Below are 21,091 nucleotides of genomic sequence, written 5' to 3'. Positions count from 1 at the left end.
CTTTAGCCTTTCCTCATAGAGAAGTCGTCCCATCCCCTTTATAATTGTCATTGCCCATCTCTGTACCTTTTCTAAATTTCACTATATCTTTTTTGAGATGTGGTGACCAGAATTGCACACAATATTCGAGGTGTGGTTGCACCATGGAGTGATACAAAGGCATTATAATGTCCTCATTTTTGTTTTCCATTCCTTTCCTAATAACATATAACATTCTGTTTGCTTTCTTAGCTGCAGCCACACACTGAGCAGAGGGTTTCAATGTAGATCTCTTTCCTGGTTGGTGACTCCTAACATGGAACCTTGCATTACGTAGCTATAATTTGGGTTCCTCTTTCTCACATGCATCACTTTGCACTTGCTCACATTAAATGTCATCTGCCATTTAGATGCCCAGTTTCCCAGTCTCGTACGGTCCTCTTGTAATTTTTCACAGTCCGCTTGCGATATAACAAATTTGAATAACTTTGTGTTGCCAGCAAATTTAATTACCTCACTAGTTATTCCCATCTCTAGATCATTTATAAATATGTTAAAAAGCAATTGTCCCTGCAAAGACCCCTGTGGAACCCCACTATCTTCCCTTCTCCATTGAGAATACGGACCATTTAACTCTACTCTATTTTTTAACCAGTTTTTAATCCACAGTAGGACACTACCTCCTATCCCATGTATTGTTTGCCTCGTTTCATTGTAATCAGTTTCTATCAGTTTAACAAAACTTTAATACAATTATTAAAAATCAAATCTGAACATTGCTCCTAAACTGCTCTGTAATACTTCCTATATAATCTTACCATTGCCCATGTTCGAACCTAAAGGGCTTGTAACACTTCCAATACAGTCCTATATGCTCTGGTACAATTTCAATATAATCTCAACTGTAAGCCACATCGAACCTATGCTGAAATAAATAAATAATTAAAAATAACAATTAAAACAGAGGTACATTTAATGGTATCAGCAATCACACACCAGGGAATCTCATGGGGCTCATCAATCTCCTAAAGCCTACTTAAAAAGCAAAGTCTTCAGATTATTTTTAAAGGATTTAAGCGAGAGGTCATTAGAGAGAGAAAGGAGTAGTGAATTCCAGATGTGAGTGGAGAGAGAAAGAACAGAAGGCACAGTGTCTACTGGTTTCTAAGTTAGCGAATTTTGTGCTGGAAAGGTGAGCATTAATTGAACGAAGAACCCTAGCGAAAATAATAAGATATCTTGAGGTGAGAGAGATAATCAGGGATGCCAATTCTAAAAGCTTTAAAAGGTCAGAAGTGCTATTTTGTAAGTGATCCAGAATTCGATGGGTAGCCAGTGTTGATGTTTCAGCATATAATTGGTACGGCAAGCATGGTATATGTTTTATTGCAAAATTTTGTAAAGTTTGTAGGGTTTTTTTTTTTTTATTAGCGTGGCATGCGGTATAGATTTCTGTAAATGATACTACAATAGTCAAGACGAGAAGTAAAGAGCAAAAGAATGAGTGTAGGAAAGTTGTTGTAATTGAAGAAGCAATGAACAGTTCACAATTGATGGAAATTAAAAAAGCAGCGTTTCAAGATGTGGGAAAGCTGAGGTATGAATGAAAGGGAAGAGTCCAGAATAATTCCCTAAATAGCAAAATGATGGCACCGGTTGAAAAGAGATCCAAAAAGAGAGATAGGGGAAGATGGAGGGTCAGTAGATCCTGAGAACCAGCATATGACAGTTTTATCCTTATTAAGAACAAGTTGATATTCAAAGAGCCAATTTGCTACTGAATCAAGACAAGCCTGTAGGGGAACAAATCGAGAGAGATGAATTTGTTATGAAAATGAGAAGAATGTCGTCCGCATAGAAATAAGCGGAGATGCCAAACGATTGAATGAGAGCTGCCAGAGGACTCAAGAACAGATTCAATAGAAGCAGAGAAAAGGATTGAGCCTAGGGCACCACCACACTGAAGTTGTCACTTTTGAGAGATAGAGGTTGGGGTAATCACCTGAAAGGAACGGCGAGAAAGAAAGGATGTGAACTAGGCCAGAACTGCATCAGAAATTCCCATAGATGAGAGAGCAGAAAAGAGTGTTTAACAAGGTCAAAAGAAACCGAGAGATTGAGGAAGACTGCTAGAATTAGTTCCGTTTATACTGATCAAAGTGAGAATGAAGATGATGATTTCTGTGCTATGGTGGGTCTGAAAACTGGATTGATGGGAATGTAGAGCAAGTATTTTTTTTTTTTTTTTTGGAATGGTCAGATAGCCGTGCAAATACAATTTTCTCAAACATCTTGGACATGAAAGAGAAATTTGAAACTGGACGATAATGAGAGTTGGACTAGAGGTAGGCTTCTTCAAACAGTACTGTGGCTGTTTTCCATAAGTCTGGGATATTGGCTAGAGGTTAAGCTAAAGATTAAAGATTGACAGAAGTGTGGGAAGTAGACCTAATTCTGGGATTTTAAGCCATGCTGGTGGATAGGATCACAATAACAATAAGTAGACCTCATTGTAGAGATGACAGATTTGAGAGAGTGGAGGATTGTGTTTGAAAAGAAATCCAACTGGACAAAACAGAGGTGTTAGCAGGACAATGGAAGGTCTGGTGCCAAATGTGAAGAAGTTGAATTCAAAAGAGTGTTAACTTTTGTTGACAAAAAATATAGAAAGAGCTTCTGCAGATGGGGTTTTGCTTATATCCTTATTCAAGGGCAAATGAGAACTACAGATAGATTAAACATAATTCTTTGGAAAGGTTTGGTGACTTAAGAAGCCAAGTTTGGATGAAAATCTTTTTTGTTTTCTTAAGGGCAGAGTTAAATTCATGGTGATGTCTTCTACAATTCTGCAGATCTGATGACAGTCTGGATTTCTTCCAGAGATGTTCGGTACAGTGATATCGACGTTTGAGCAGCTGGAGATCAGAAGAAAACCATGGACTATTGTAAGAAATGTTGGTCCAGCAAAAAGTTTTTGCAATTGAATCCAGACCATGCTCTAAAAATTGAATGCCATGTCACATGATCATTAAGAGATTTAGAAGAGAGCGTGGATGGGTCCGCAAATGAAGGGGAAAGGGAGCTGGGGATCAATATGCAAGAGTGGCCTAGTTTGGAGAGAGAAGATGAAAGGATGGGACTAAAAAAAAAAAAGTTGAAGTATTAAGGAGTGATCGGTCCAAGAGAGAGGTGTAGTTGAGAGATAACTTGGATGAACAATTGCATCTTGGGTAGTAAAACGTCAGTCCAGGGTATGGCCTGCCATATGCATTGAGGAAGGGACCCATTGATGGAAAGAAAGGTTGGACATAAGATCTAGAAAGTGTTTCGCTCTATTGGTCTGAGGATCATCAATATGAACATTGAAATCCCCTAACAAAGTTTGATAAAGGATGGTAGCCTCAGAGTACTTGAAGACAGGAATCCCAGAGGTCTGCTAATAAGGATGGAGGGCAGTAGATCAAAAGAACATGAAAAGGGTGGGTATTGCTTACCTTAAGTACTAGAAGTTCAAGATAGGAAAAAGGGGAGGGGACCTCGGTTGTCTGTAAATCAGTGGAGTAAATAATGACCATGTTATGAGAGCACAAGGCAAAATAGACATCTTAATGTGTGTGTGTGTGGGGGGGGGGGGGGGGGGGTAGAGAGAGAGGAGAGAGAGAGAGAGGAGGGAAATGGGACTTCATATACCGCCTTTCTGAGGTTTTTACAACTACATTCAAAGCGGTTTACATATATTCAGGTACTTATTTTGTACCAGGGGCAATGCAGGGTTAAGTGACTTGCCCAGAAGATTTGTTGCACTCTACAATTTATAAGCCCAATAGGAGCATCAGCTACAATGTTAGGCTGCTAATTACTTCATGAATGCTAACCAGATTTGTATTTGCAAAATCAGTAGAGTTGCCAGTGGCAACAATAAACATGATATGAGCAGCAGTAGTGGTTAAATGCATCATCTTCTTGGGTCTAAATGGAAGACATTTTAAAGCATTTTAAACTTTCAAGCCTCCTATTCATTATGCCACTTCTCTCTCAAACACTTATTTATACTTTAATACAGAGGGGTTATTGAAAAAAAGAAAGCTGCAAATTGCCTTGGTGTCATACAACTTCCTCCCTAAAATGTTCCTTTTAGCCTCCTCAAGGACAAATAAAGCCTATTTAATAACTGCAGTAAACACTAATAGTCTATCTGTACTTGACATTTGTAGTTCTGCTAAAAGCCACCCTCGGGCTGCCGCTAACACTCAGCACATACAAGCACACACACACACTCATGTCTTAACAGTTATAACTGACCTGCCAGAGCTGAAAGTACAGACAACAGCACTTAAGACAGCTCTACACAAACAGGGAGGTATTGATCCATTTGATAAACTAGTCTTGGTACCATGGAGACAGATCAAGCCATAAAACATGCCTCTTAAGGCTTCTAGGAGTTCGACTGACCTCTTCCATTCAACTCATCAGCATCAGTTTTGTAAAGCAGTCATTTAAGGCACAAGTGGAGCTTTTGCTATTAGAAATGTTAGTAGTAAACAGTTTAAAGTAGTAGAGGAGAGTTCCAACGCCTTCTCTGTCAAGATGAAACATTTCCCTCATCCATTACTGCTACAATTCTTTAAAATATATATAAAAAAAGAGCACTTACATGGTCTATCAAAAGAGTCACAAAACCATTGACCTTAAAACTGGCCATCTAGATTTAATAGTTTTGTGAATAGCTGAAGTTCTGAACAATTCTAGCTAGTAGTGAAAAGGCATGCTATCCACATAGGGTTACAAAAAAATTGTGTAGTGTCAGTGTCAGAAATTCTATGAGAAGAAAGTTAGAAATCTAAACGTGTACCCTAGGGGAGAGAAAAGATTGATCAGATATGATAGAGATGGACACTGAGATGCCTGAAAAGTATCCATGCACAGGCAGCAGGCCTGTTTCAACAATAAAGACGATCTAGCTCATGAAACAAAACTAAGATGAGGAAAAATTGGGAAATTTTGAGCTCAGTATTGAAAGCTACTTACTGCATACAGGTAGCAGCATCTGCTAACTGGATAAGGTGAGAAATTAATCAAGCTGCATTAGGGCCTTGTCGTGCTATTTGTCTCTTAAAAGCGTTCTAACACAGCTTGTTTTGCCCTACCAGCCCACGGTGATATTTTGGTCACTGCAAGTTATATAATACAGAGATACAAAACAAGCAAATGCATGTAAGAGCAGCTCATTACTATATTAAAACCAAAGTGTGATTTGGTGTGCAGCTGTCGAGTTATAGGTATAAACGTTGGGATTATTTTACTGTGCCAGGAGCATATGGCCTCATAGCTGCAGCCCCCCAGTCAGAGCTTAAAGGCCCTGTGCCATTCTACCCACTCTCCCAATTCCCATGGTAATCAATCAAGGTGTGGTAAAAGCTTGCCTTTTACCACACCTTGATAACTTGCCTTTGCCTCCCCCCCCCCCCCCCCCCAAAGTATCCCTGGTTCGGGCCATCTGTGGATTTTCAGCAGCTTTATCTACGTAATGCCACTTAAAATCATTACAGACTGCTCTTGCATTTCCAGATAGATATCACCCAGGTGATCCAGGGCAGAGTCTGGGCAGCTGGGATTTATCTGGTAACCAGTGATGTATTCAATCCTGGTATCCGGATAACTAGTCAGATAATAAAACAGGAAAAAAGCTATTTAAGCTATCTAGATTCATATCAGAAAAATGGTGCTAATTATCACATCTGGATTTTGGGGATGGTTCATTTTATTTGATATACCACTAATCATTAGAATATATCTAGATAGTTTAGTTATAAAAACAAACAGAGGGGGCTTGTTACCTATGAAGGGAAAAAATATTTTCTGTGAACCTGCCCAATTATTGTTCTTTATGGAGGGTAAGGGTATCTCTGTAGCTTGAAGTGTATCCTAGATGGTAGGTTATTTTATGTTTATCTGCAGGACGCTGCTCCTTTTCCTATAATAATCCTAGTTATCTCCATTTCCTCATGGAGTTATCCTCAATTTCTCCCTCCTAATTTGTGTACTGTATTTTTTTTTTAATTTCTTTTTAGCAATAATTAGCTAGTGGTGTCAATTAGTGAGTTTATATTTTTATTTCTTAATATTTTTCTTTTCTGATGGCTAATGATGTCATCTAGCATGTTTAACCCTGTTACTATTTCCTTTCGAAGTTGTATTTTTGACATTGTATATTATGAATGCAAATAAATTAAAAAAAAAACAGAGAGGGCATGAAAGAATACTCTTGGATGGGGGCGGGGAGGTGAAAATAGAAGATGAAACATTGGGAGGCCTAAGTTACAATTTATTTAATAAGATATGGTACGAAAGGAAACAGACAGGAGAATATCATGATGTAAACACAATGTGCATAATAAAACCCTTCAATCTAGAGGAAAAGCCTTAAGTCAGTGATTCCCAAACCTGGTCCTGGAGCACCCCAGCCAGTCAGGTTTTCAGGATATTCACAATGAATATTGATGAGAGATATTTGCATGCACTGCCTCCACTATATGTAAATTTCTCTCATGAATATTCATCGTGAATATCCTGAAAACCTCTGCCTTAAGTAATAAGTTTGCAATTCTTGTTTTAAGATCTTGTAAGAGGACTTGAGTCTAATGTCTAAAGGGGGTTGGTTCCAAAGGGATGACAATTACTTTGAAGCAAAAGTTACAATGAGTTTCTAATTTAACTATTCGGTAGAAGAAATAAAAGAAAATTTTGTTGAGCTGAACACAAAGCACAGGATGGTATGTATGGAATGAGAGCACTGCTGAGGAACAAGGGAGTATCTGTGTGAAGAACCTGATGATTCAGTGTGAAGATCTTAAATGAGATTCAATATGAAATGAGTAGCCAGTGTTCATTACAAAGTGGAGGGGTTACTCGATCAAATATTTTTTCGCCAGTATAACAGTGGTGTTCTGAATCATTTGCAGACGATGTAGCTGAAAAGATGTGAGATCAGACAGTATTACAATAGTCCGGTTTAGAGAGAATTAGAGAATGAATTCTGGGAGTTAAGCTGTCCAAAAATGAACAGATAGAGCATATTTTCTGCAGATCAAAGGAAGACTTCCAAACTAGGTTGGAGACATGATTTTGTTGGTAAAGGTATTGTCAATGGTTATTCCTAATAATTGAGCTGAGTCTTCTAAAGCAGCAAAATTTCCATAACTTTTAGGTACGCTTAGAGCAGTAGAGTCTTCCGTAGAAAACAGATCTCCTGTATTTTTGTCAGATTAATTTTGAGTTGGTTATCAATTAGCCAATTGGCTATGGTATCTAATTTACTGGAGAGATCATGCATAACGTTTGAGGTGTTAAGGTCAACTACTACTACTATTTGACATTTATAGAGCGCTACTAGGGTTACGCAGCGCTGTACAATAAACAAAGAATGACGGTCCCTGCTCAAAGGAGCTTACAATCTAGAGGACAAGACGGACAAGGAGAGCAGACAAGCAATAATTGAAGTAGACAACTATGGAAATTATCTAAATATCATAAGTACATAAGAATTGCCATGCTGGGACAGACCATGGGGTCCATCGAGTCCAGCACCCTGTCACCGACAGCGGCCAAAACAACAAGCAATTTGTCCTGCCCATCCTAGAAATACTGTATTATTCCCTTGTCTATTCAATAACATTCTATGGCTTTTTCCTCCAGGAAGCCATTAACCGCCTTAACCACCTTTTCCGGCAGAATGCCCCCTTGTCCTAGTATTTTTGGAAAGCGTAAACAGATGCTCCACATCGGCCCGATCCATTCCACTCATTACCTTATAGACCTCTATCATATCTCCCCTCAGCCGCCTTATCATATGCATAACGTTTAGATCAAAGGATAGGATAAGGAGTGCAAGCAGATAAATGTTAAAGAACTGGTCCCAGTATGGAGCCCTGGGGCACACCACAGGAAAGGGAGTGTGAGGAGGAGGTGGATCCCTGCCATCTAACCTGAAAATGTCCTGTTTGTTAGATAGGACTCAAACCATGTGAGAACAGTGAGCAATATGCAGGTCTGATAAGCAGTGAAGGGGTCAGGAGAAAGCAGGAGGACCTTTCTGCCAAAGTCAAGCGCGAGATTAATAAATTCAGCGAATGCTAGTAAGGTATGTTCTGTACTATAATACTGCCAAAAGCCAGCTTGGTTTGAATGAAAAGCATTAACACTATCTAAAAACCTTTTCAGTCAATTTCGACAAGGATAGATTAGAAATGGAATGATAGTTTTATGGGTTTAATACATCAGCTTTAGGATCTTTCACTCAGGGCAGCACTCTGGTCTATTTCCATTGAGCTGGGAATATTCCAGTCTGAATGCTGGTAAGAATGATGGTGCCCAAGAATTGTAGAAAAGATACTTGGAATTTAATTATTTATTTATTTGTTTGTTTGTTGCATTTGTATCCCACATTTTCCCACCTATTTGCAGGCTCAATGTGGCTTACAATTTTCCGTCATGGCTTATGTCATTTCAGAATACATATACAATTGGTAATATATATAGAACATGAATGCTAAATGAACAGTCAGGTAAAAAAAGGGAGAATTGTTTAAACAGGTGTGTGAATAGAGAGTCAGGCAGGGAAGAGGATGATCATAGGATAGCCAGGGTTCTAGATATGCAAGTTTAAAAGTGTGGAGACTGCCCAGAGCAACAGAAGAGGTAGGGATAGTAGTAGCGGTCAAAGGTATTTGTAGGCCATCAGCACAGACATTCGAGTTTATGGGTGTGGGTTGGCCTGATTGTGATTGGGGGAAGATGGTCTGCAATTAATTTTCTGGATGAATCCTGAGGTGAGATCATCCATCAAAGGGCTTGCGGATATAAAAAGGAAGATTGTCTCTTGAGGAATTTATAAGTCTACTAGAATTGGGGTCTCTCAGTATAGTATTCTTTCTTAGCATCATTCAGAGAGTTATGATATATGCAAACAAGTTCTCTATATGCCTACAGATGTTTAACAGAGTGTGAATAGTGCCATTTGCATTCTAGTTATGCAGCTGTCTTCTCAGAAAGCAAAGATGAGGACAATATCATGGGTGTGAACATTTAGTGGATGGTTTACAAGCTATGGGGGGGAGGGGTGACATGGTCAAAGCCAGATTGGCATGTAGTGAGGACACCTGTTGTTCCAGGGTAGGGTGTCGAAGTCACCAGGCATTGGAGGACAACTGGCCATGCAGGTCTCATGTGTGATATTAGTTATTCAATGGTATTTGGTTGTGGGATAAAGATCATATAGATCTGTGAGCAATGAGTCAAGGAGAGATGAAAAAGGTAGTGGTCAAACCAGGGGACTGGAAGAGTTTGAATCTTTGAGATCAATTTGGTGTGTTTAGAAGTGTTAAGTGTTTGACCAGCATTGTGTGTGGGGGTAATAAGTTGAACAAGATCCAGGTCATAAAGAAATTAAATATGCTTGTGTAGTTTTGGTGATCAAAGATGTGAACATTAAAGTCTCCTAGTATGAAGGGGACAGAACTTAAAGAGATAATTAATAATAGTAGGTTGTTGATAGATTAGGAGGAAGGGTAGTGTTGGAGAGCCAGGTAGGGAGAAAGATAAGCCTTCCACCAAGTTAGAAGGTTTGAACAGAGTAAGGGGATAAAACTGGGGAGTAAATTATAGCTAGGCCATCACCCTTTCTTAGAATTTGAGGTGAATAAAGAACTTGCAGTCAGGGGGACAGATTTGGTGTAGTTACAGTAGGACAAATCAGAATCTGCTAGCCATGTCTCAGCAATGCAAAGTCTGTCCAAAAGACAAATCAATGATAAGGATATGAAGGAGATGAGTTTTCCTGCAAACAGAAAGCATGTTTAGAAGATCTATCAGCAAGGGACAGTAATTCACTATTGGATTGGGGGGGGGGGGGGGGAATTAGTAAGATATAGTGGGAAGGGGGTAAGAGTCTTAGGCCTTAGCTTTTGTACCAGAAAGTAGGAACAAGATGGAACTGAACTGTAACCCTATAGTGAGAGAATTTGTGCCACAAATAAGAGCCAGAATGAGAATCAGAGAGTGTCCAGGAAGGCATCATTGGTGCCCTCAGGAGGCCCACAGAGGAGTATACAAAGTAGCATGACATGCCATATTCAGTTCCAATATCCAGACATTGGTCAATATGGAATAGGTATGCTGTAGTCAGTGTTTAAAAGAAACACCAACTGCAGAATTTAAAAATCGAAGTAGTTTATTTAAACAAAAAAAAAAAACAGAAATAGTGAAGGAAGCACAAACACCCTTCTGTAATGGGTGGTGGCAGCTAACAACAACAGAGGGCCTGATATTCAGCCTGCGAAGGTAAGCAGCTGGTTAACTGAAGAACTAATCTCAGAAATTCAATATCTGGGTATGTCTGCAGACCCGGAAGTAAACTGGGCACCGGTTAATATTCAGACCAGTTCCCAGTTAACTCACCACATAAGTTTAGTTTATTCATTTATATTCTGCATATAAGTATGCGGACAACAGGGAAACATACAGAATCCCAAACAAAATACAAAAACATACAAATTACATTAACAACAACAAAAATAAAAACATCCCCATCTTCACCAAAATAAAATTAACCTCTAGAGACTGCTAAAAAAAAAAACTCCTAATAATTCTCAGTTCTAGAATGCTAAACAGAATAAGTGTGTTTTCAGTAATTTTTTTAAATTGACTAGTATCTGACATCAGCCTGATCTGTCCCAGTAAAGCATCATGGAAAACTTTTTTTTTGTCTCGTTTCTTCAAAATTAATTTTTCATAGTGCTGGGATGGCTAATAAACCTGCATTCATCGATCTGGCTGGGTGATAAATCTTTAAGAACTGATCTCAGCTGTTTTGCCGTCCCAACTTTATGTGGTTACATAGCTGGTTAGTGGTGATTTTTCAGTCTGCTGGTTAAGTTGATGCTTTGCCTTAATTCCACACCCAGTCTGCCCCTAACCAGGTTAGCGGTCATATTTAGCAACACTAACCAATATTGGCTTCCGGCTCACTCAGCGGGATTTAACCAGGCAAGTTCCTCTCCTGCTCAATTAAACCCTTTTGAATATCTGGCCCAGAGAGTTTAATAGTATTCTTAGTTACTAAAATTGGAGAGAGAAAAAAATCACAACCTAACAGTGTCTAAACTCCCTGAGAGATTTCACTCACCACAAGACTCTCTACTTCAGGAAGCAGATGAAAGCTTGACTCTTCTCACAAGCCTTTAATGGAAGAAGCAACTAACTTACTGGTTAGATGGACACATAACTAATACTGGCCACAAACATGGTATTCTACCAGGTCTCACTTACCACTACTTTAGCAGAGATCAGGCTTGTCAAACCTATGGACTACAGGAATCTGTTTCTTCTGCAGTTGAAACCAGGTGAGGGTAAATAGATTGGGGGGGGGGGGGGGTACATGAGAGAGCGAGAGCGCTATCTCATATTTGGAAATCAGGAAACTGTTTCTTCTGCAGCTGAAGCCAGGTAAGGGAGACTGGTTGAAGGCTGGGAAGGGGACAATGCACCACTGTATTTTTCCACTATTTGACAAAACATGTGGCAAAATACAATGTAAGTTTTGGCCCTTCAAATGTTACCAAAATATAAAATGTGGCCCCTCAATAGGAAAAGGTTAGACAAGCCCAGCTGAGATAATTTTTCACACACCTTTTCTGACTTAATGTGCAGCTTTCTTTAAATTAGCCCCCTTATTTCCTAACTCCTATCACTCTGTGTTCCAACTTTGCTTACACACTATGCTATTTGAATGTTTTATTGCATATTGTGTTTACATTGTAAGTAGCACACTAAGCCACACTTGTGTTATCTGAATACTTTTACTGCTGTGCTTTTCTACTGCCTATGATCTTCTTGTTCCTGCTGTATATTGCCTTGGGTAAATTTCTTCAAAAAGGCGGTAAATAAATCCTAATAAATACATTTATTAAATCCATAAATCAATAAATAAATCAACATGCTTGCTTGATTCAAATCATGACTGTTGGAGCTAAGTGGTATACTATGAAATGGAGAAGATTAAAGTACACAGTACAAACAGTCCAAAAAGAAGCACAAACGGCTTTCAAGAATGGAACAAGTACTCTTTTATTGATAACCAGACTTGGGCCATAATTCGGTGTAACCTAATGCCTTCTTTTTTTTTTACCAACGGCGTTTTGAAGTTCGTCTTGAAGTTTGTACGGATGATTAGCAGATTTTGGGATATATACCCAGATTGCTAGTTTGATCTCACATGCTTACACCTATAGGACCCTTTCTGACCCTTGAGGAAGGCGTTTGTGCGCTGAAACATGGCCCATGTCGGGTCATGTTTTGGAATAAAGGATTACATTGTTCTCTTTTCCTGAAGGCCCAGTGTTTGCTTTTTGTATTTCTGTTGACTTTTGTATGCTGTTACCCTCTTCTTTGTGACTCTGTTCACAATGCAGTGACTCATCTCAATGAAAATCTGTTCCTGGTGTGGTTTCAGTGCGCTTATCCTTGATCTCCTGACGTGTTTGGATGGTCACATTTCTGCGTTTTACTTTATTTTGGAAACTGACCATTACTTGGTATACGGTTGCTAGCCAATCTCCCTGTATGCAGAATTGGATGGACAGTAAAAAAGACAGTGTACAAACTTACAGATTCCTGAGGCAGGTACTTTTGCGCTGAAACACAGCCACTGTGTCAAGTCTTTTTGAGTTTATCTCATGTACAAGAACTTCAGCGTCTCCCTTATGTTTTCTGGATACGCCACCCCACCCTACTCCTTGCTTTGTGTGATGTTTGTTTGTCACAGAGTGGACAGAACTGGATATTTTGCCCTGAGCATGCACCATGATTAGTCAGCTGAAAGATGTGTCAAAAAGTAGTGTCAAACTGGACCTGAGAAAATGCAATAGAACATTCAAATTCTCAAAAAAGATATTAATGCACAAACCTTTGGCAGTAGAAAGGAAGTTCTAGAACTAGAAATCACAATAGAAGATCTAAAGGATTGGACTCGGGAATGTCAACATTTTTATGGATCCCTGGAATGCCTTCTGGAAGGAGGGAGACAAAGAATACTTTATTAAAAATTAAGTGGTATATACAGATGGATCCCTTGTGGCAAGAGGATGGAAACAAAGCACTGTGATAACCTGCAAGGAGCAGAGTTTACAGCTCTAAACTTCATTGTGCTTTCCAAACTGTCAAGGGTTAGCTTTCAGGCAGCTATATTACTCTGAAAGGCTGTACAGGAGACATGGGGTGAAGGGCAAAAGGGAAATGGACTTTATATACTGCCTTTCTGAGGTTTTTACAACTACATTGAAAGCGGTTTACATATATTCAGGTACTTATTTTGTACCAGGGGCAATGGAGGGTTAAGTGACAAGGAGCTTCAGTGGGAATCGAACTCACTTCCCCAGGATCAAAGTCCACTGCACTAACCACTAGGCTACTCCTCCGTTCAGAACTGTCGGTCTATCTCAACTTCTCAAGTCTGTAGGTACATTTTCCTGAAATGGGAGTGGGGGAGGGGAATTAAAAAAAATCCTTGCTGGGCAGACTGATTGGACAATTTTTGTTTTTATCTGCTGTCATTTACCATATTGCCATGACACAGGTGCTCATATACGACTCTTTGTTCCTGTCTGTGGATTCTGCTCCAGATGTCCATTTGACAGTTACATTAGCATTCTATCTTGAGCAACCCATCAATGACCTTTTCATTTTAGTATTAAACACAAGCAACAAATGCTAATCATGGCAGATTGTGCATCTCTACACAGCATGTTACATTTAGATTTACCCTCACAGAGCCGCAGGAAGGAAATCATAGGTGACCTTTTACTAAATGTGCGTTAAGCACTTAATTCATGAATTAGAGTGTGTTAGCAATTAATACACTGGCTAGACAGTTAGCATGTGCAATTTATGCTCATGAAGGACAATTCTATTATTGGGCACCCATATTTAATGTGTCGCACATATAAATGCATAGAACACCAGCACGTTCACTGGTAAGTGGCAGCAAAGCAACTAAGCACTAACATAGTAACATAGTAGATGATGGCAGATAAAGACCTGTACGGTTCATCCAGTCTGCCCAACAAAATGGGCTCATTATATATGGTATGGTGTGATCCTTGATCAGGGCAAAGACTGTAGAAGTCTGCTCTGTACTTGCTTTCCTACCTAATCTCTGCTAAGCTTCTTTGGATCCTTTCCTTCTAAACAGGATTCCTTTGTATTTGTCCCCACATTTTTGAACTCTGTTACTGTTTGCATCTTTTCCACCTCCCGCAGAAGGGCATTCCAGGCATCTACCACCCTCTCCATGAAAATATACTTCCCAACATTATTCCTGAGTCTGCCTCCTTTCAACCTCAATTTATGTCCTCTAGTTCTACCGCCTTCTGTCTCTGGAAAATGTTTGTTTGCAGATTAATACCTTTCAAATATGTGAACATCAGTAAGGGCACAGGCAAGTTGTAGGGGTGTTAATGCAACGGGGTGGTGCATGGAAGAGGCATGGGCAGAGCTACCACTTATGCATGCAACTTAGACTACTATAAGATACACATGCCCTTATTGCATTTATGGGACCACAGTTATGCCAGGTGTATGGCTAGTGTAACTATGGACACGTTAATTGTTGGGGATACTGATACCAGGTTACACACTGGGTACCCAGTTACTGTTATAGAATAAGCTCTCACAGCATGGCAGTTGGGCACCTAAGTGCCTATTGTGGACTGTACCTTGCTGTTAATGCACAATAACTTACCATATGTTAACTGCCACCACAGCAGATAAATTAGAACCTATAATGCCACCTCAATGTAGGTGCACCGATTATCTATTATCTGTCATGCAGTTAAAAGTGCAAAATCTTTTTGTTGCATGTTAACTACATGGAGAGATGCTGGAAATACTCTAGTTGCCACAGAGGCTTTGCAGTTGTGCATTAATGTTTTGCTACGTGTATGGTAATTGCAACACTTTACTGCACTTCTGCTTAAAAGTCCCTATAGTGTCTTCAGTTCCTGCCCAGAAAGTACACAAGGTTTGGTTCCCCTTGACTTATTATGAACTTTTAGTAAAAAAGGCCCATTTCTGGAACGAATGAAACGGGCGCTAGCAAGGTTTTCCTTGTTTGAGAGAGAGAGCCAGAGTGAATGTGCGGGTGTGTGACAGAGTGAGACTGTCTGTGTGACAGTGTGTGTGTGTGAGAATGAGAGTGTGTGACAGGGCCCCCTCCCCTGTTCCTAATGCCCCTCACCCCGTTCCCTCCCCTCCTTTTCCTCCTCCTTCCCACACTTTGGGTTCCTTAAGGCTTTCAAAAGTCTATGTACCCCCGTGGCCCTAACGCCCAGTATCCGGATACCCCACCGCTTTCCTCCTCACCCCTCCCCCAAGATGTAATACTTTCACGTCCTTCATTTCTTTTTAAAGTGTCCTATTTACCCTGTGTACAAATGCCCGGCATTCAGATTGTGTTCCTCTCGTAAATTTTCATTTCTTTCATTCATTCAGAACTTGCCCCCCCCCCCCCCCCCCCCCAAACACTTTTGGTTCCTTCAGTCTTTTAAAACTGTCCTATGTACCCTTTGTGCTAATGGCCAGCATTGAGATTGTTTTCCTGTCCCAAATTTGCATGTCTTTCAGTCATTCACAACTCTCCCCCCCCCCCCCTTCTCCAGTTTAACAACATTTTCGTTTCCTTCAGTCTTTTAAAACTCTCCTATCTACCCTGTGTCCTAATGGCCAGCATTCAGATTGTTTTCCTTTCCCAAATGTTCATGTCTTTCAGTGGTTCAGAACTCCCCCCCTCCCCCCATTTAACACTTTCAGTTCCTTCAGTCTTTTAAAACTCTCCTATCAACCCTGTGTCCTAATGGCCAGCACTCAGATTGTTTTGCTTTGCCAAATTGTCTGTCACTGAGGTCACTGAGGTCAGTGCTTGCCTGCCTAGCAGACCACTTCCGGCAGGCACGGTCCCAAGCACATCCTGTTGGAGGTGAGAATTATTATATAGGATATAGGATGGAAACTCCAGAAAAAGACAATTCTATTTCTGCAGTACTAGATATACCCTAGGGTAGAGGTTCCTATAACTTTCTTGGTTATGGTGCCCGAAGTGTCTAGTAATTATTTTTTTACAGCATCCCTAGGCCACACATTGCTTCTCAGCTATTCTCCCCAACTGCCCACTGCCGCCGCAGTGTTGCGTCCTACCTTTTCTGCTGAGGATGCCGAAGCCCCGCCAGCTCAAGAGATCTACTGCCTGAGTTCCCCACCATGCTGCCTGAGCAGCAAGGAAGTCAGTAGCATACTTCAGACTCCAATGCTGGCACTCACATGCATACTCAGTTCAGTTTATGACACAGGAGTGCCAGCGTCAGCAACTGAAGCATGCTGACAACTTCCTCACTGCTCAGGCAACATGAAAGGGGAGCTTGGGCAGCAGATCTCTTCAGCTGGTGGGGCTTGGGCATCCCCACCAGCCATTTTGGAGGTTTTACAATGATTCCTGATTTACTGCCGAGACACTCCGTATAACAATGGGCATTTTAGATTGGGTGAATGCAGAAGCACTTCCCTTTTGCTCCATTAACTCTATTTTTGCTTTCAATGTATAAGTCCATCATAAAATTAACTCTGATAATTTCTTTTTTTTTTTTTTTAATTTTTAAAGATAATTTAATATACATAATATTCAAACAAGAATAATAATACACTATTTATGAAATATCATAAGGAAATAAAAAAAAAAAGAAGAAATTGACACACTTCCATCGTCCACAATTTAACAAGAAATGATCCAAGAATTTAGAAAATTATCAAGCTATGAAAAAACCATGCTTTTAAACAAATCTATTTAAATCAAAGACTGCGTCTTGCCCTGTGGACTCACTCCAAATTGCTATACAGTGTTACATTCAGGTCTAAAGTCTCACAACAACACTCTCTTTACTTTTAAGAAAATTATCCAGCTGATTAGGTTCAAAAAATTGATATTGCTTAGTGTGGAGTAAAATCCTACACACACAAGGACATTTCAAAAGAAAATTTGCTCCCAGGGCTATTGCCCTTGGACGCAAAGCAAGAAATGACTTACGTCGCTTTTGGGTTTCCCTAGATAAATCTGGGAAAACCCGTACTTTTGAACCTAGAAATAAAGAATTCAAATGTCTTAGGGAAAATCTGAGAACTGCATCTCTATCTAATTCTAGTGCAAAGGTCAACAACAAAGTGGTTCTTTGGGTGACTACCTCCAGAGAAGATTCCAGGAAGGCCGTTAAATTCATTGGATTTTGAGGGTTTAAATTTTCTGGGACTTGCCCAGTACCTTGAAAATAATATGCCCTTGTAATCAGTGGCAACGAAGTCTCGGGCATTCCCAGAATTTCAACAAGGTATTTCTTAACCATTTGGACAGGTGATATAAGAGGTGATTTTGGAAAATTTATAATACGTAGGTTAAGTCTCTTGGATTGATTTTCCAAATATTCCATGTGCCTAGAAGCAAAGTTCCTTTCTTTAATTAAAGATTGTTCCACAAGTTCCATTTTTTCAACTTTTTGAGAGAGGCTTTTTACTTCAGTCGCACGATCCTCATTAATTTGTATTTGTTTTAATGCAGCTTCAGCTAAAACTTTAATAGTTTCTGTATTCTTTGAAATAGCTGATTGTAAAGTTGAGAGAGTTGTGGAATTTAGATCCCAAAGTGACTCTAAGGTCACTACAGCAGGTTTTTCAAAATTCCTCTCATTAAATACCAGGGGAGACGCTTGAACAACTTGTTCCAGGGTACTCACAAGTGCAGAGTCTGCCACAGGAGCTGGTTTCTGCTCTGGCTCATCTGGTTGTTCAGGAGATGATCTTTCTGCCTCCGTCAGGTTCCCTCCCTGCTCGCTCCCTTCACCTCTTCGGGCGGACGCTGCAGGACTTGACTGGAAGCTCTCACTTCCTGGTTGAGGAGGTGCTGCACGAAAGACAGGGCTAAGGGAAGCCCCGTCGCCACTTTCGGTCAGCGCAGAAACGCTGACGCCAGCTGTAGGAGTGGAAGTCAGCCCAGCACCAGACGCTATTCCGAAGCGTTCAAGCGTCGGCTGGGAGAGTGGAGGTCTACCGCCAGGGTCCAAGGGAACATCCCTGACTTTCCCTCGTCGCTTGCCTATCTCAATGACGGGTAAGGTAACTCTCTCCAGGTCTGCTGAGCGCAACTTAGAACGCGTCCGTTAGCGCTAAGTCAGATCGTCGCCATCTTGGATCTTCAACTCTGATAATTTCTACATGGTTTTAAAAAAACACTATACAAAGCTTATTTTCTACATATAACTGTCAAAACTTGACTAATTTCCAAAAATTTGGGCTATATCATCCTGAATATATTTGCAATAAGCCTACACTTGTGCTGGCTTCCTCACCTAAATGAGGTCACTTCACTACCTGGTTCTTCAACTGTCACAATGTTTTCGTTAGTGCAAACTGATCAGGCCCTGCTGCTTCCTCACTAGCAATCAGTTGAGTCCGTTTCTTGCAATTTCTTCAAAACATGTTCTATGCTTACCTTCTTCAGCCTCTTTTCTGGAAACTCTTGCAATCTATGAGAACTATAATCTCCAGATGATTTTTTTTTTAAATAGAGCTTGGATCCACCTGACTGAAAACCATTTATGTTTAAAGCAAAATGGCATCTGCATGTATCATGAAGATTATCACTAGGTGGTGATGTTGTTTAAGTGAGGTGGTCAGTGTGAGTATAAACAAACAGTGATTGGAGACATTTCTGCTAAATTACATTTTTGTTAGTATTGGAAGTAGGGTTCAGTGCACCACTTCTATCCCCCCAAATGGAGGGGGGGGGGGGGAATGTCAAAAGGAACCTCCCAGCTACCAACAAGTTTCAAAAAGAAAGAAAAGGAGATTCATATAAATCAACTGGGACCAGTCATGGGGGGAGGAAGGGGGGGGGGGGGGAAGCAGCTGAAGGTTTATCTGTAAAGGTGTTCACTCATAGGAGAAAGTTGTAAATCATTCCTTCAACTAACAAGAGCCATGAAAACCAAATAAAGTGCATGAACAAAGGATCCCAGGGAGAGAAGGGGACTTTACCAAGGAGTAGGAGTTTTACTATTCAGAGCCCAGACAGAGACCTAGGTACCACAGAGGACATTAAGATCCAAAGAGGCCTAGGTACCACAGAGGACATTAAGATCCAGAGAAAAGAAAATTCAAGGAATTGGACATAGATATTTAAGTTTCTACGTCCTAGAAGAGCTCAAAGTGTTAACATTTTATTGCACCATTTATGACAGTAAAATTAAGATAGAACAGTTTTCAGGCTGTCATTTAACAGAGGACACAGAAGTTCTACAGCTGATCTGGAGCCTAACTTTCTCCCCCAAAAAATAACTTACAGCAGGGTTACAGAAAGCATGAAGAAAGTATGTGGGCTATGGCACTGAGGTGACCAAGAGGGGCATAATCGAATGCCGCCCATCTCCATGGGTGTCTATGTCCGAAAACGGGTATGTGAAGAGGCGGAACAGACCGTATTATCGAAAAAGATGGGTGTCCATCTTTCGTTTCGAAAATACGGTTTAGACGGACCAAATGCCATGGATTTGGTCCCTTCTGAGATGGGCGGGTTTTTTTTTTTTTGCGATAATGGAAACTAAAAATGCCCAGCTCAGAAACGTCCCAATCCAAGCCATTTGGCCGTGGGAGGGACAAATGTACAACACTACCATAGCTCTTAGGGGTGAAGGGGGCAACTACATGTGGGTACAGTGGGTTTTAGAGGCCTCTCATTTACCACCACAAGTGTTACGGGTGGGGAGGGATGGGCCTGGGTCTGCCTGCCTGAAGTGCACTGCAGTACCCACTAAAAGTGCTCCAGGGACAGGACTTGTTGCTGGTGTATAATCTTGGCACAGCAGTTGACACCTGAAGACTAATCTCGCTGAAAACGTTCTTTATTTGAATAAGCATCTTTACTCACAGTTAACTGCAGATCAGAGGTTATGCCCCACTGGCAATGAGTCTCGCTGGTACTGAGATTAGCAGTAGGTCCAAGCTGGCAGAATGGTGTACAATGCCCTCTCTTTCAGCAACATTCAAGCTAAGAACTAAGTGCTGTAACGTGGCTAACACATGAAAGGGATCTGAAAGTGTCTTACACAAATGGCCACTACCTCATGGACTACCGGAAACAAAACAGGGCACACTCTGACCCAGTAAGCAGAGGGAAAAGCACCATAGAAGTAGAGCCTACCAACTACCAACATCGTGAGCATTTAACACAAGCTAGTGGAATCACGGAGCCCAATACCCTACACCCACCACAATGCATTGCTGATGTGACTCTGCAGTGCCCTTAACAGAAAAGGTGTCACACTCACCCGAGACCCACATCAGAACCAGGGAAAGGCTGTCAGAGGATAGAACACATTCTGCTGTCATGGAGGTGGGTACGGCATTTGAGGCTGGCATACAGGCTGGGAAAAAAAGTTTGTAAAGTGGATTTTTGTTGGTGGGAGGGGGTTAGTGACCACTGGGGGAGTCAGGAGAGGTCATCCCCGATTCCCTCCGGTGGTCGTCTGGTCAGTTGGGGCAGGTTTTTAGGACTTGGACCTGAAAAAAAAGGGTCCAAATAAAGCGGACCAAATTCTCATCAAAAACGCCCTTCTTGTTTCGATTATCAGCTAAAGACGCCCATCTCTCCTCGGCCGATAACCACGCCCTAGTCCCGCCTTTGCCACGCCTCCGACACGCTCCGTGATCTTTGTTCGTCTCCATGACAGACTGCAGTTGAGGATGCCAAAAATCGAGTTTCGATTATACCGATTTGGTGCCCATGGGAAATGGACGCCCATCTCCCGATTTGGGTTGAAATATGGGTGTCTTTCTCTTTCGAAAATAAGCTGGGAAGTGTGGCCCTACTCTAGTGACAGCCCAAGATAGGGCTTACATGTATAATTTCAGGTGCATTTCCATTTCTTGCTTGTATATGAACCTACAAATAGCTATCCATGCTCTTCCTTACAGACCATTGCAATAGCCCATTAACCACCAGTTAAGTATTATATTAAAATAA

The 21,091-nt window shown here is 40.8% G+C and overlaps 1 protein-coding gene across 6 annotated transcripts in view; it reads right to left on the bottom strand.

Moving 5' to 3' along the window:
- Positions 1 to 21,091, bottom strand: part of LMO1 (LIM domain only 1) — a 241,986-nt gene that overhangs the window by 46,812 nt on the left and 174,083 nt on the right. Inside the window, exon 1 of one of the 6 annotated variants that reach the window (XM_030199505.1) lies at positions 12,941 to 13,023. The exons of the other annotated variants lie outside the window; for them this stretch is intronic. The gene's annotated coding sequence lies outside the window, so the exon portion shown is untranslated. Of the gene's footprint in view, positions 1 to 12,940; positions 13,024 to 21,091 lie in introns of those variants that run through there. 6 annotated transcript variants of the gene reach the window in all.

Source organism: Microcaecilia unicolor, chromosome 4, assembly GCF_901765095.1.
Source record: "Microcaecilia unicolor chromosome 4, aMicUni1.1, whole genome shotgun sequence".
Taxonomy (NCBI): domain Eukaryota; kingdom Metazoa; phylum Chordata; class Amphibia; order Gymnophiona; family Siphonopidae; genus Microcaecilia; species Microcaecilia unicolor.
Note: the sequence above shows the minus strand (reverse complement) of the source record. Positions and strands in the feature narration are given on the sequence as shown.